The sequence below is a fragment of the Herpailurus yagouaroundi genome, unplaced genomic scaffold (genome assembly GCF_014898765.1).
Source record: "Herpailurus yagouaroundi ecotype Mexico unplaced genomic scaffold, PumYag 187, whole genome shotgun sequence".
In the NCBI taxonomy this organism is placed as follows: Eukaryota; Metazoa; Chordata; class Mammalia; order Carnivora; family Felidae; genus Herpailurus; species Herpailurus yagouaroundi.
Genome location: NW_024412418.1, coordinates 5,137,418 through 5,149,150, shown reverse-complemented (window position 1 = coordinate 5,149,150; position 11,733 = coordinate 5,137,418). Strand labels below are relative to the sequence as shown.

Here is an 11,733-nt window from a genome sequence, read left to right as displayed (position 1 = left end):
CATACTATCCTTTACAACTTGAAGCTCCTATTATTACTTGAATAATTTCTGTAATAATTAATAATTTAACAATTAATAATTTAAATTTATTAAATTAATAATTTAAATTTAATAATTAATATTCAAGTAATAATTATTACTTGAATAAAATTACTTGATACTTTCTGTCAAGTCAGGAAGAACAACTAAATTGAAGGTTAACGGTCAGATACGATGAGACGGAAATGCCTGATGAAGGACACTGGATGAGGGAAAGCCTGCCACTCTGTGGTTGTGAGTCTATAGGGTGGTACAGAAGAGCAGAAGACACCAGGAGTCGACATGAAGAGGGGCAGGGAAAGCACTAGATCAAAACCACAAATTTTTAGACGAGACAGGTGGAGACAGAACGGTGAAGGCTATCTAAGTTGTAGACCTTACATACCTGTTTGTACCTTATGCTATCTATTCCTCTACGTAAAACCGACTTAACACCAACCGGTCTGTGTTCAGATTGCTTATTTTCCTGAAAGAAGTGGTGTTCATGCCCCCAGGACAGGATTATATTAGCTCAACCATGAGAAGATTATATTCTTGCGGCATCCGGGTGGCTCAGTCGGTTAAGCGTCCGACTTGGGCTCAGGTCATGATCTCACGGTTCATGGGTTTGAGCCCTGTGTGGGGCTCTGTGCTGACACCTCGGAGCCTGGAGCCTGCTTCACATTCTGTGTCTCCCTCTCTCTCTCTCTCTCTGTCCCTCTCATGCTTGTGCTCACTCTCTCTCAAAAATAAATAAATAAACATGAAAAAATATTATATTCTTTATAGGCTTCTAGGTATGCCCAAACTATGAAGAAATACTTGAAGCTTCCATTCATGTTTAGCCATCTGAGATCGACTTCTTGTGCCATAATTTCCCATGGTACTTTTCACTGCTGCATTCTTCAGCATATAAATCAGAGGGTTGAGCAAACATTTCCCATTTGTATAAAACACAGCTATCATCTTTTTTTTTTTTTTAAGTTTATTTTTGAGAGAGTGACAGAGCGCGAGTGGGGGAGGGGCAGAGAGAGAGTGAGACCCAGAATCTGAAACAGGATCCAGGCTCCGAGTTGTCGGCACAGAGCCGGTGGCAGCCGGATGCTGCTGGTCGCAGCCGTACGGTGGGGCCTGACCAGGGGGCCAGACCCTGGGGCTTGAACTCATGAGCCGCAAGATCATGACCTGAGCTGAAGTCGGACCCTTAACTGACTGAGCCACCCAGGCGCTCCAATCACAGCTGTCATCTTATCCATGGGGAAGGTGGTTGCAGGGCGTGTATATATAAATATGCAAGGACCGAAGAACAAGATGACCACAATGATGTGGGAGACACAGGTGGAGAGGGCTTTTCTCCTCCCTTCAGCACTGTGGTTTCTCAGAGAATACAAGATATTAACATAGGAGCACATCAGCATGACAAAACTCAGGGTACAAATGGCCCCGCTATTGGACCCCAAGAGTAGGTTGATTACGTAAGTGTCTGTACAGGCGAGTCTCAACAATGGCTGCAAGTCACAAAAATAGTGATCGATCACATTGGGACCACAGAAGGGTAAACTCAAGGCGAGAAAAACCTGAGCTAAAGAATGTACACAGGACCCCACCCAGGCCATAGCCACCAGCACAGCACAGACCCGTCGACTCATGATGGTTGTGTAGTGCAGGGGCTTACAGATGGCCACATAGCGGTCAGCGGCCATGAGGATAAGAATGAAGATCTCCAGGCAGCCAAAGAAATGGAACGGGAAGACCTGTATCACGCACTCACTGAAAGAGATAGTGGTCTTTTTTTTAAGGGCATCCACAATCATTCCAGGGGCTACGGAAGTACAGAAGCAGGTGTCAGATAAGGATCGGTGGGCTAGGAAGATACACACAGGACTCCTGAGTTCCCCGGGGGGGCCTTGACAGTGGTAATGATCAGAACGTTACCCAGCAACATCCCCGAATAGAGAAGCAAGAAAATGACAAACCCTGTTTTCCTCCTAACAGGATCCCCTGTCAACTGGAGCAGAAAAATTTAACATTATTCAGCTGCATGATCATGAGTGAGAAGGGGAAGTGTGAAAAGATTTGTCTGCAAAAAAATAAAGAAATTGATTTACGGTGTGCTAGGAGATGTTATGGAATATTTTAAGCAAAAGAATTCATGATACCGTGTGTGATTGTGGGATATTTTCAGCAAAAATAAATATTCCTCATCAGGTACATTTTGTGGGTGTTTTTTTTTCCATGTCACTACAGTATTTTGTTTTTAATTTTTAATGACCACTTCAATGGGCATTATGAGTCCCAAATTATCTTACTAGTGTGATACCTTTCTCAGCACTCCTCAATGTTTATTTACTTTGAGAGAGAGAGAGAGAGAGGGACAGAAGGGGCAGAGAAAGAGGGAAACACAAACCATAGCAGGCTCCAGGCTCTGAGCTGTCAGCACAGAGCTGGACGCGAGGCTCCAACTCACAGACTGTGACATCATGACCTGAGCTGACGTCGGATGCTTAACCCACTGAGCCACCCGGGGAACCCCTAGCACTCTTCAAATATAACCCCCTGCTAGATTTGACATGATTCTGATTGATTTTGCCGATTCAGTGATTATAAAATTAAGTTATGTGGCCCCATACTATTATTTCCTTCTTTATTTATATTTTACATACATTTAATAAATACTGGGGTCCTGTTTTGCATCGTATATCGCTCAACTTATAGGATTTGACTGTTCTTGGAGGTTCATGAAGATTCATGTGACCTCACATGCCACTCCCAATCTTATGAAGAATGTCCTTTTGATGCATATGTTTATATATCACGTATTTGTTACACATATTTTTATAAATGTATTATTTGTAAATCCAACATCTTCTGCTTCTCTGCATACCTTCTCACATATAGCAGCTTTAAAGGAAGAACAGGAAATACAGCATTTAAATAATATGCTGGAAATTTCAAGCATATTTGTGACATGTAGGACTTGATCAATACAAATGAACAGAAGTGAATATTCTTTCATATTTGAAAATATCTCACATATCCCTGTTTCTGTTTTTCTTTCTCCAGTTTCTGAACGGCAACCTGAGAGCCCTCAGAGCCTCTGGATATACATTTGTAAGTGAAAGGAGAGAGATAAACTTCATCGTTCATATATTCACAAATCAACTTTTTAATGTAAGCGTCTCAGATCTTGGGTGGCTGTGTATGGGTATCACCTGGCATTTGATGTAGGACCAGATCATGATTGTAGCCCCTTAAGCTGCACATTCGTGGAATAGAACAGAGAAGCAGAAATGGGAAGAAGATGTGATTTTAAAAAGGACGTAGCATATAGTCAGTAACTGATTGATCCCTAATTCTTTTCAGTCCTGGCAAAGTCAATGATCACTTTGAAATGTTGGGGTGGTTGAGTGACTCAGCTGATTGAGCATCCGACTTCGGCTCAGGTCATGATCTCGTGGTTCATGGGTTGGAGCCCCCCGTCAGGCTCTGTGCTGACAGCTCGGAGCCTGGAGCCTGCTTCGGATTCTGTGTCTACCTCCCTCTCTGCCCCTCCCCCGTTTGTCTCTGTCTCTGTCTCTCTCTGTCAGAAATAAACATTAAAAAAAATAATAAATGTTATTTCTTTCAATGAAGATATCTTTTTTTTAAAAATTTCAAATGTTTTCTTGACCAAAATTTCAAGAAAAGCCTTTCTTTAAGGTCTTGCTTATCAAGATGATGTTGGAAGGGGCACTATATGCAAATACCAATATAAACTGAAATGTGGTGTATTTAAATATAACTTGGAGGACTTCCTCTTCCTATTGTGTTCCTCCCCAATCTCATCCATACTTCCAATAAATTGTCTTACGATATTTTCATGACCATCATTTCAAGAACAAAACCCTTTTCTTTTTTTCAATTAATTATGTATGTGCTTGTGACAATTTTAGAGACTCTCGCTCAAAAAATAAAAAACAAATAAGAAGGAAACGAACACGTGTGGTTATGAACCACATATGACACTGGGGTATTTCATACTATTTCTTGAATTCCTCATTGTATTTCTGAGTTATATGATATTACCTAATTCTATAATGCAGAAAATGAGGCTTAGAGAGTTTAGCAATTAGCCCAACATTCACAAAAGTTATGGAAGAGAGCAAATTAATTCTGTTTCCCGAGCTCTTTTTAAGATTTAGCATCTAAGAAATAAATACATTTAATAAAATTGGTAAGACTAATGTTTGAATACTATCCTTGCTTATACTTGGTAGTAGATTTCTCTTACAACCTTAGAAAGATTGGTCAGGTTTTAAATTCTACATATCAACTCCAAATAATTACAATAAAATTAAAAAAAAAAAGATAAATCCAAGGGGACATTTCGCTTAATATCAAACTTCTTAATATAAGAAATATTTGGGGAACTCGTTTCCTTTTTTAAATTATCTATCTATCTATCTATCCGTTTTGGGGGAGAGAGAGAGAGAGAATGGGGGAGGGAGAGAATCCCAAGCAGAGTTTGTTTTGTCAACACAGAGCCTGATCTGGGGCTCCCTGCCCCAAATTATGAGATCACGACCTGAGCTGAAATCAAGAGTTGAACGTTTACCTCACTGAGACACCCAGGTACCCTGGTTTTCTTTTTATATTCAGATGGTAACTGCTATAGAAATGTAGCACTAATAAATCAGATCAACTCACAAATCCTTTTATTTTCTACATCTCCACATTTTCACCTCTTTCTTGTGGCTACTGTCACCACTTTTGGAAAGGGATAGGGAAAAAGGATGAAGCAAAATATTAACATATTTCTCCTAATGTGCAAGCTCATCTAGATGAAAATGTGGATAATCTTGGAAAACCTGTATAGGCACAGAAAGTTTTCTGTATAGATTTCTCCCTTAATTTCTTGTCAGGGTCCATTTACTGTGGAGCCAACCAGAACCTTGATTAAATAGTCATCATTTAGGGGCACCTGGGTGGCTCAGTCGGTTGAGCAACTGACTTCAACTCAGGTCATGATCTCATGGTGTGTGAGTTTGAGCCCCGCATCAGGGTCTGTGCTGACAGCTGGGAGCCTGCAGCCTGTTTCGGATTCTCTGCTGTGTCTCCCTCTCTCTCTGCTCCTCCCCTGCTTGCACTCTGTCTCTGTCTCTGACTATCTCTCTCAAAAATAAATAAACATTAAAATATTAAAAAAAATAGTCATCATTTGATGTACTTTGAAAAATGATATAATACCATAGGGGACTTACTTTGATGTTGGTTTTTACGTGAGTGAAAAGGTAAATGAGGAAAAGTAAGCTAATCAGTGAGAGAAGCAGATGTCTAAGACACTACAGAGATTAGGTTTTCTCCTCAAGGTTGGCATTTATCCATGTGACACTCTTTGAGCAAATGCGTGTTGTGTGCCTAATGCCAAACACAGACATCAGTGCCATGATATTCAGTCTCTTGAAAATATGGGCAGTCTAGCGGAGGAGAAAGAGAGAGAGATGCAAAAGATCAAACGGAGGTCCTAAAAGGTGGTACAAGAGTATCTGTGATAATTAAGAGAACGTGCTCTTTTGGCCGAGAGGAATGAGAAGTCCTCATGCAGGAGGTGTGTTTGAGATCAGCTTTAAAAAAGGATAGGTCTGAAATAAGAGAGCATGCTCACTGGAAGGAAACCACAAGCAAGAACCAAAGGGAAAGAACTACCAGGCTTGAATGGGCAACAGTTGAGAAGGTCAGTTTGGTTGGGGGTTAAGGAACAATGCTGGGGAAAAAAGCTGAAAATCCAGATGTGACCTAATGTGCATTTTGCATGACGTTGGAGATAATAACAATAATAAGAATAATAATATCCTCCCAGAGTCTTTGGAGGCATTGGGCATAATAAAGGAAAAGTCCTTGTGCAGTCCCTGAGCACACGTGCAGTAACGTTACTATGACCGGTTTTAGGAGGGCAGGGGGAGGCTGTTCCCTGTATTTGAGCTGAGAAGTGCCACAGTTGAGGCTGTGTGGTGGCTAAAGCAGGAGCCCAAAGATATGGGCGGGTGGGGAGAGAAATGAGGCAGCTGAAAGACCAGCGAGGTAACAGGTATGCTCTTGGCCTGACAGGATCCATTTCTGGACTTGGCCCCTCTCTTGAGTTGGAACTCAGGGATAGATGATAATGAGAGAATTGGTGAGAGGGAAGAGGAAGAAGAACCACCGAAGAACAGAGGAGGCAAAAAGCCCTCATCCTTCTTGACCTTTGATGAGAAAATCATTTTTTGTTTTCTTATTGACTCTCCATCCCCATTTGCATATTCCATCTCAGAATCTGGAAATGGCTTGCACACTGTCAGGGCTGGGGGCATGACTCAGGGCTGAAATTTGGTTTGCATCTTCTTTGTCTGGCAGAGGCATGAGGAGAACCCTGGTTTCCTGGGGACTCCTTTTCTCCCCGGAAATGGCTGCCTAGGCATTGTGGCCATCTGTTCATACTGATCAAGCTGATCAAGTCCCTTTTACCTCCTCACATTCTCATGCCCATTTTGAAGCCTGAAGTTGTAAATGATACTGAGTTAACCACAAGGTAAGCTTGTCTTTCAGGGACGTAACAAAGTGGGGACCCTTCCTTGCAAGAATATTGATTCTATCATGTTCTTTCTGTCTGGTCCGGCTTTCCTGTGAACTTACTTACGTGGCTCCTCAAAATGTAGTTGAGTTGGAGGCTAATCCAGGCAAAAGGCTGACTGGATGCAAAGGAGTGTTTCCAAATGGTGCTTACTTCGGCATTTCTGTTACACTGGGATCCTCACTGGGGACGGGCAAGAATCTTACAGCTTCACAAACAGAGCTATTTGCAGACCTTGCCCAGGATGGAGAGCCACTAGCTCAGACATGGTTGTGCACCTTGCTGAAACCAGATGTCTTCTTTAGCTTCCTGGCATGACTTAGAGGGCTCACATGTCCTACAATGAAGGTTTATTCTTGTGAATAAATAAATATTTATATATTATATATATAAATATATATAATATATATATTAATATAATAAAATAATAAATAATAATTATATATATAAATAAATATTATTGTGGCTTATTTGGCTGGGAAGGTTAAGTGTAAGAGGCAGAAAGCAGATGTCTGCAGGTGTTTCTGTGTTGACGTTGTCTTTGTATAAACTGATGGAGATTCGGCATATTTACAACCAAAGGAATTCAGAAAAAAAAAAGATGTCATATGGGATTCTCGATAGGTAAATGTAAATGTAATTGCTTATATTTTTGAAGTACTTTGTGAGGCAATTTACATGAATTTCTCATCTCTTTTGTAAAGGTAAGGAGACTGAGTTTGGGAAGCTGGGTATTCAGTCCAAATGGACTCACCAGCACGCAGTGGAGCTAAGATTCAAACTCAAGTCTCATCATTGGTTCGCTGGAACTCTTTGTTTTTAAGTTTGCTTATTTATTTATTTTGGCGGGTGGGGGGAAGGGCAGAGAGAGAGGGAGAGAGAAAATCCCAAGCAGGCTCCACACTGTTAGCACAGAGCCTGACAAGGGCCCCAACTCACAAACTGTGACATCATGACCTGAGCCAAAAATCAAAGAGTCTGATGCTTAACTGAGTGAGCCACCCAGGTGCCCCAAGGTTGCTGAAATTCTTAAGTGTGATACTACACTACCTTGAAACATTGCATAATAAAAGAAAGAACAAAGTATACCATTACAGAATGCTTAATGAATTGTCATTTCTTTAATAAATAAAGAAAATAATATCGGTTAACACCTACTATGGGTAGCTTAATAGTGATTGGTGGTTTGCTTTAGGGGTACATGCTGTGTAATGCATGAGATTCTTATTTCTTGTTGTATCCTAATGGTAACTTTAAAAGGTAGATGTAATTATTTCCACTTTACAAAGTTGAAAGCTGAGCTCTGAAGAAGTAAAGTGACTTCCTTAAGATCACCCACAGTTTGTTGCAGAGCTCAGCTTTCACCCAGATCCACCTGCCTATCTTGCTCATTTCCGCTCTTTCCACTGTGTCATGATGCCTTGAGGTAGTAGGTTAATAGGAAAGCAGCACTCAGCATTAAACTTTTTCCATGGGGGAGGGGAAGGAAAGAAAACGTAAAAAAGAAAAAGAAAAAACAAACAAAAAAAAGAGGTTAGAGTGGGAGAGAGCCAAAGCATAAGAGACTCTTAAAAACTGAGAACAAACTGAGGGTTAATGGGGGGCAGGGGAGGAAGGTGGGTGATGGGTATTGAGGAGGGCACCTTTTGGGATGAGCACTGGGTGTTGTACGGAAACCAATTTGACAATAAATTTCATATATTGAAAAAAAAAACTTTTTCAATAAAAAATACAAATATAATGTATAATATATTTTTGATAACAACAGGATTCTATTTATGAAAAAGAATACAAGAAATGAAAATGAAAGACCATTATTTCTCTTGAACACAGACATGAAAAATTTTAACAAAACATTAGTAAATCAGATCCTGCAATAAAAACCAATACACCACAGTCTAGGGGGTTCATCCGAGCAATAAAAGCCTTGTTTGACAATTAAAAAACAATTAATGTAATTCATCATATTAACAGACCATATTAACAGAGAACCATAATATCATATCAGGAGATGTAGAAAAAGCTTTCAATAGAATTCAACGTCTTGTTGTGATTAAAATCCTTGACAATCTAGGAACAAAATGAACTTCATTAGCCAAATAAAAAATATCTAGGGATAACCAAGAGCTAATACAATATTTAATGGTAAGAGACTAACTTATTCTCCTCTGTGATCTAGAACATGGCAAAAATGTCCTTTTTCACCACTGACTACTCAACATTGTTCTGAAAGTTCTAGCTGATTTATTAGACCAAAAAAAAAAAAAAGTCATACAAAGTAAAAAAACAAGTAAAACTGTCTTTATTTCTATGCAAAACAAGTGCCCATGTTAAAATCTCAAGGAATCTACAAGTATCTCGTGAAACTAATAAGTGAGTTAGCAAGTTCATAGGATACACTATCAACATGCATAATTGATTGCCAACAATAGAAAAATAAAATCTAAAAATTTTAAAATTATAATAAAACTTGTTTGCATATAAATTTAATGAAATATGTTCAAGATCTGTATGCAGAAAATTATAAAACAATAATAAAAGGGATCGAGAAGATCTCAGCAAATGGAGAATATACACCATTCATAACTAGAAGACGCAGTAGTGTTAAGGTGTCAATCCTAGCAATTTTTATTTTTTTGATATCAACAAGGTGATTCTCAAACTGATATGAAAAGGCAAAGCGACTAGAATAGCCAAAATAATTAAAAAAAAACCCACAATGTTGCAGGACTCATATTACTATTAATTTAGAATTAATTACATATTATTAGAATTAATTACATATTAATTTAGAATTGCTATAAAGTTACAGTAATCCAGATAGTGTGCTATCAGTGGATGGTCTGGTATTAGTGAAAAGCGTATACACAAAGATCAATGGAACGAAAAGAAAAAGGTGATTTGGTGGAGAAAAGATAGTGTTTTTAACAAACAGTGCTAGAACAACTGGATGTCCACATACAGAAAATGAACTTACACCCATGACACAGTTTACACAAAATAGCTCAAAATGCATCATAGATATGAAAGTATTTTAAGGGACCCAGGAAGATACACTTAGATTCTTTTTCGAAAGGGAAGAGCATCCACGGAGCAGATGATTTTTTTGAGCAAACAAGTATGTAGCTAGAAGGAATGGGAGAGTGAAGGCAAAGGTATGTAAGAAAAGAGAAGAGGGATAGGGGATCCCGTGGAGAAAATTCTGAGGTCTGAAGGAGATGTAAAAACATACTAAATCAAGTTTGAGGGAGACCTCTAACCACAAGAGAAAAAGATTGGAAAAAGAAAGGTTTAGTTGGATTGTAGGAAATAGACTGATCACGAGGAGATTCCCAGAATCCCTTGGTAATTTGTATTTCAGAAGCAAAACATACTAACAGCTTGTGCCAATTTTCAAAGGCTATGACCTCTGCCTAGTTTTATACTTTTTATAAATAAGACCCCCAAAGAACCATTAATGTAGAAAATAACAAATGATTATAAACCCATTAACTCTTAGGACAAAAGATAGCATTTCTGTCCTTCCACAGGCTCGTGCTCTATCTTGTTGTGTCACCTCAGTTTTACAGGAATCCTATGTATTATCGCATTGTTATGCCCCAGTTCCTTCATATGTGAAATGAGGTTGGTAATAGTATTTATTGCGTAGAGTTGTTATAAAGTGAAATAAGCTCAACCCCACCAGTGATTCATGGCTGACATAAAGCACATGTTTACTAAGTGTTTCCTACGGTTAGTGGAACTCAGAGGGCAAAGCAGAATCAAACATCAGTTTTGAATATAGATGTAAACAGAGGAAAGGTTATTGAAAATGACATAAGACTAGAGCAAAATTATAGAATGTTCACCTCCACTGTTGGCAAATTATTTCAGTGAGTCTTTCATAACCCTCAAAGTACATGAAAGAAAGTTCTATGCCTGTAAGTTTCCTTAAGGTTTGCCTAAATGGAAATTAATTTACCTTAAATGGAAATTTACCTTAATGGCAATACATCCTTAAAAAACTTACCTCAAATGGAAGTGTGTTAAAAAATACATGCATCTTCTTCCCAGAGAGAATGATAAAAACACTATATGGGAACGGATGGGTATCATTTCTTAACATAACGGCCAGATCTAGAGTTTGATCCCCAGATGATAGCAAAGGGAAAAAGAAAGTCAAATTGCATCAACAGCAGATCTCAGTCACCAAGGACCAAGGATCTCACGCTGCAGAGGTACCTTTTTTTGCAGGGCATTTGCCATCTGGTTGTAAATCTGCTGTAGTAACTTGGATCTAAGAGGATAATGACCGGTGAATTGATTACTTGGGGACATAAAATAATTAACTCAAACTAAATAAGCAATACCTTGGGAGGAAACACATGTACTTGGAGGATATAAACAATATTTGAAATTTTATTTAGCATTGGCTTCAAGGCTGAAGCCCTGAGCAATAATGCAGTGATACAAATACTGGGTCTATATAAACTAGGATTTGACTAGTTTTGGAAAACTAAGTACTCGTCTTGCCTTCAAGCTTTTTTCTTTCCTGAGGTGTGATCTCCTATCATTTGTTTGAAATGAAGGTATGATAGGTGGCGGTAGTGAAAAAAAATGCATGAATTTTCTAACTTTTTATGTGTGCATCGAAGGAAATTAGGCAGTGAAACTCACGGGTAACACTCACTGAGATGATTAAAATTCCAAATCGGAAACTTGAAAGATAGTCATGCAAATAGTTAAAGAATGCAATTTCAGTGAAGAGAGGACATTAAAAAAATATAAAAGGACAGACTCAAAGTCAGTGCAAAGAAAAAAAAAAACGGTGAGTAATTTTTTACCATTATTCTGCATAAATCTGTAATACTTAAAAAAATATTTTTAACTGTTATGTTAGGAAAACATTAATTAGCAGCTAATTTTAAAGTAGACTTTGCTGTGAATTCTATACTCTAAAACTTTTTGGTTTAAGAGAAGACTAAATTGAAAGATCTTGGTTGTCTACTGAGGGTAGCATGACACATTCTAGAAAACTGAGATCAAAGTCATGTGCGAATTCTGCCTTTTTTATTGGATGACTGCACATCAAAAGGACCAATTATTATAACTTTAGGGAGATGGTAAGTAAGACATTGACCACAAAT

The 11,733-nt window shown here is 38.6% G+C and overlaps 1 pseudogene; it reads right to left on the bottom strand.

Annotated features, from left to right (window-relative positions):
* Positions 1-859: 859 nt before the first annotated feature.
* LOC121043946 (olfactory receptor 4C16-like) lies at positions 860-2,038 on the bottom strand (annotated as a pseudogene).
* Positions 2,039-11,733: the final 9,695 nt, after the last annotated feature.